Below are 5,552 nucleotides of genomic sequence, written 5' to 3' on the forward strand. Positions count from 1 at the left end.
TTCCTTGGAGAAAAACTTCAAGGCACCACCAGCCTTTAAAGCATCCAGTCTGCTCTTCGAATCAGCATGACAGAGTGTTATCAGCTGCCGGGTCCTCGTTAACACTTTCTCCTGAGCTAAGAAGAAGATCACTGAAATGATGTTAGCAAGCCATTTTGTGGCAGGGCTGAAATGCAGTGGTTGGAATGCAGTAATTTCTGTGATTAAGTTCATTTTCATGACAAGGAATGACTTTGCAATTAATTGCAATTCATCTGATCTATGACTTTCATCCTTATCTTATCTTCTCCATTTAGTCTATGTCAGGGTCCATGGTAGCATTACCCTCCTCACTATAAGTCACTTATTTATACACTCCTCACTGTAAGTCACTTCTACACGCATCTCATTTTCTTCCTCTTAGTCTATTTCAGGGTTTGTTTCAGCATTACCCTTGTCACTGTACGTCACTGTCAGTTAAAAAATTTAAGTGGTTGCTTCATCACTTGCTTTGTAGAGAGCTGTAACACATGCAGGTCTCTGTAATTAAACTATGCTAAATTAAAGGCTTCCTTTTATTTAAGAGTCCCCTTCAAAATGATTTTTAATCATATAAGTTTCTTTATTATGGACATCATTACAAAATTTAAGTAACTTTGAAAAGCTGCACTTAGCCAACACTTATTCCTCTTCAGTGGTAGAACTGGTCAGCTTCACTTAGTGCTATTGCATTGAACAATACATTATCTCTATACACATAGGGCCCTACACAATTGGGTGTTTTGGAGACTGATAACTTTCAAACAGAAGAACCATATATGGCCATGTATAGTTTTTTCATTACTCAATTACTAAATGACTGATGATATTGGGTTTTGGTTCCAAAGGTTGAGCGTTCAGATGATTTGAAAAAAAAACATATCAGTTGTCATTTTAAAAAGAAAAGAGTTTTTACATTTCTGCTTTGTTCCTCTTTTGAGGTAATTTTGTCAAGTTTGCACAACTTCTGACTCTAACCTGGTGTGGACTAACCATCCCTTCATGGCGGTAAGACGCCTAACCACAGTGCATGTTCTGAGGAAGATAGTCTGGTTTATTTTACAGTCCCATTCTAATATTTTTCCGCTTGTCTCTAAATGTTTTGGCTCTATGATATAGTTATCTACAATTGACATCCTGTTACCTTTGTAGATTTCCATATCAGTTTCTTACATTCAGATTCAACCAAATCTTAAATGGGTGCAAATATTTTACCTTACTTTGGGGAACTGTATAATTGTTTGTGGCAGAGGAATATAATCAGCAGCAGGCCAGAATGCTGAGGCAGATTAGAATTGATTCCCATTTGTTCTCTACCTTCTCCACATTGAGTATTGAATCAAGGTATAGTTTACACAAAAACCATCTGAAGTCTCCTGTTCACTATGATACAACAATCCTTTCCAGAGAGCCTCCATACCTCAATCAATCAGCATACAAAGAGTAACTCTTGTGGTCAAATCTGAAATATTTAATTTGATTATTGTAAAGAAATTGTCCATTTAAATGAATGTAAGGGATAATAAAAATAAATACATATGTTATACTTCTATTAATGTTGGTTGTTATCCAAAGCATGATGTCTTTACTCATTGCAATAAATTAGCTGAACTGATTGAGTCCAGTTTATGCAGAATGGACGGGACAGGCTTTGGAAGTTTTCAAATTTTTTCCAACCACATGATTGCAGGCAGCTGCACAGGCACTCCTAAGCCATACTTGGTCTACCATGCACACACAAAAATGCCTGTCCTTTTCTTTTTCTGTTCATCAGGGTCCTGGGGTCTGGAGAGAAGCACAGGGGGGCTGAGTGAATGTTTGTATTGAGGTTCTGAGAGCAAATAGATGGAGAGGACATGGTCAGAAACCCTGTGTGTTTCAAAATGTGAGCCCAACAATGTGAGTTCTATTGTCTCTGACGGACTGACATTAATGGAGATTAATATTTATTATAAATTAATCAATGTCGCTTATTTTTAAATAAATAGACAATTTAGGGAATAGTTTCTCTCCTCAGTATGGATTCATGTGACGGTGGCGGCACAGAGGGAGCGAGAGACAAGGCTGAAATAAAGTGATCTTTACTGTCCATAACTTAAATGGCTGAGAAGCAATGACCAAAAGAAAACAAAACAGGCATTGAAATCAGCGTTGCACTCAGTCATAGTACGTAGGTCGAAGGTCCGCTAATGTGCAGTGCTGACATCAGGAATCTGTGGGCTTAAATAATGAAAGAAGGAAATAAGGAACAGGTGAGTAAGGTTAATAGGTGGTGGATGTCCCTGACCACCAATGATAGCAGAAGACCTTAAAACAGATATGTCTGATGAGCATAAAATTTTCCTTGTCTGCCATAAGAAGAACATCTGTCCTTTGTATTCAGACTTGGAGAAAAAATTTGTATAAACAGAACTTGCAGACCATACTGGTTTATTTTATGGAAGAACATGAATTATAAGTATATAACAGAAAGTTTAAAAGAAAAACTTTAATTTCAGTTTAATTCAGTGATTTTTTGAGCTTCTCGTATCATAAAGGAACATTTGGATTAGGGCAGGACCACTTTTCAGTAATCAGGACTTAAATGACACCATTTCCTTTTTTTCTGTTTAGGTCTTCCAGCCTCCTCGTTAGCTAGAAAGAGTCCACAGGAATTCATCATACAAACATTCATGAATGCACAATAAAAATAAACAGCACCAAAAGAAGTTAAGCAGGAAAATACAACCAAATCCTTTAAGCCATTCAAATAACTTTACTGAGTGGAAAGTGACCGTTGACCGTTTAAGCTACCAAAAAATGGCAGTTTCCTGTACTGTCAACACTGCTCATCTTGAGCGTGTGGGGACACTGTGAGACTGCTCTGCCTTCTCCAAAAAACGCACAGCAGATGTCTCACATCTCTCAACACAATGCACATATTGCTGCTTCATTTTGATTACATAGGAGAAAATGGATATAGGGTATAAGAACTGGGGCTGTAGCACGCATTAGAAATGTACCATAGAAAAGTGAAAGGCACCTAATCATTGACAACTTCATGCTACTGACTAAGGATTACAAATTAATAATACACTGGGGCCTAATTCAACCACATTTAAATACTGTTATGCAAACTTAAATTTCCCCACATTTTTGTCTGTATGACTTTCACAGTTTTATAAATTAACCAAATAGTCATAAAAGCTCTGTTTTGAAAAGAGAGCTGTGAATTGCATATTTGATAGCCCAAAAAATGCCTTAGAATGCTAGGTACCTCAACCTATAGTGTCCGGAAGTGTTATTCATAAAAAAGCCCTCTATGGCTAAAAAGATAAACTATTCTACTTTCTGAGACTAGTTAACATAGGTGCAAACAATGGCAAGGGTGGTGATATATAAAACACAAGATATAGCAGAGACTAAAATGGAAAAAAAAAAAAAGTCACATGGGAACCACAATAATAGGAGGGAACCATGATAAAGGAATGGGAAATGGGGAATATTTCCTTGGACAGTGCCTGTCAATATCAACACCATGAAATGATGTAGCAGAACTTTAATAAAGCTAACTTGTTGATATATATAAAATCATTGTGCGTCCGGCCTTGGCTGGGGTCGCAATGTAACATTTATACATTAGTTTATACAGTTTTTTGGGAAAGTGGAGAGTTGTAGATGACAATAGATCTGAAGAACTCAAATTTTGTCCTGCCTAAGAGAAAAGGCAAGTTCTCTTATATCATTGATATGAGATCATATGACCGAATTAAAGGGGCAATAATTCATTTTTCTAGTGATTCTTTACATTGTGAACCAGCTACCTACTGGGTTTAGTTTCTGTACTAAATCTATTTTATACATGGGTGCCCCTATGTGGGGGACCAGCTATGGAATGTAAACTGGTTCATTTGAGGACAAAATATAAATTTGATTAATTTCATGTCAGCTGCACTTTATAGAAAAAAATAAATCACTTTCATAAATATGGTTTGCTTGTATCTGTGGGTAAAAAATCACTTATTGCTCCTTTAAGAATGAATCTGTTCTTCCAAGCGGTTCTTGCACAAGACCCATTGGTTAGATTAGATAATACCAATATTTTAACCTTTCACATGGGGTGATACTGGGCCCAAACATTGGTAATAACCCTGCCATTAGGGAAAACATCAAGAGGTTCTTATGTAGACTTTTCTTAACTTAGCATATTTAATTACAGGATACTAAATTATTCTTCCATCACTGTCAGTAGAAAACAAGTGATGTGTGACATATAAGTATTCACTCTACTTGTACTCTTCTTGGTAATAATATGTTTTATGGAAATCAGTTTCCATAAAACAGCAATATTCCTATATGTATTAGTAATATGAAACATATGAAAAATGAGTTTCTTACCTATGCTATCTCATCTAGCGAAATAACATTTATCAATTGTCAAATAGAAATAGAACAATAGAACATTTGATGGAAAATGACTATGATGACTAATAAGACTACTGATGTGACCACTTTGTAATTGCCTGTGTGATGAAAAAACTCACAGTCCTCACAGTCCACCTTGGCCTGCTCTGTTACATGGTTCACTATGGATCTGTAATGTTGGAGGGGGGGTTTTGGCTGTGTTTGTCTGTACCCTGCCCCATTTCCCTATATTAAGGAGGGAAATAGGTGTGGGCAAAGATTTAATGCATGTAAAGCGTAATATATAATAACATATTGTGTGTTGGGGGGGAGCACATTCTATGGCATATCAGCTCCCAACTCCCTCTGCATGTTATTAGGCAAACAATAGACAATAAACTCAAGGGCCAAAGATATCTTGCACAAATATGCTATAAAAGAAGACCAAATGCGTCCACCTAACCAAACAAAACAATATAATAATGCAAGTTCAGTTCCCTCACTTGGAGGCAACATTGGGGAATGTATCCTAACTAGTTGTAAATAGGCATTCCTAGTGTTTCCAGAGGAATAAGAACAACTATGCGCCAAAGATCAAAGAGGAGTTGTAGCGTGTTTCCTACTTGAAGGGAACAGGAATTGTGACCTGTATTTTTGAGCTGTAGAACAAGTAGAACAGTTTCAGTTGAAGGTAAATTCAGGTAAATTGCTTTCCATGGTTATTGAGATAAAATTTGCAATTAGGGACAAGATACAGTCTCCTTTTTTCTGTGTGTCTCTCTTTCTGATGAACCACCCTTCACACAACCTTTATTTCTTGATTTATATTATGTCAGATGCTCAAAAGCAGCAGATGCCGTTCTGCACTAAGCAGCTGTCCATGGTCCACCCTCCCTGCTCCATTATGCAAGATACAACACAGAGATCGACCACAGAGGAGGTGAGAAGAAGCCAATTCAAAACACCCCATCCACATATCCCTTTTACTGCCTCTAGCCATAAAACTCCCAGCAGCTGGTAGGCAGATGAGTACTTGCCACACTGTGAATCCTGATAATAGGCTGCCCTCCCACTGAAACTGTGCCACTACTCAGTGTGAGTGGCTCTGCAGACACTCATGAGAAACAGCGGCCAATATCCATGCAAGGAGA

This window comes from Electrophorus electricus, chromosome 1, assembly GCF_013358815.1.
Source record: "Electrophorus electricus isolate fEleEle1 chromosome 1, fEleEle1.pri, whole genome shotgun sequence".
NCBI lineage: Eukaryota > Metazoa > Chordata > Actinopteri > Gymnotiformes > Gymnotidae > Electrophorus > Electrophorus electricus.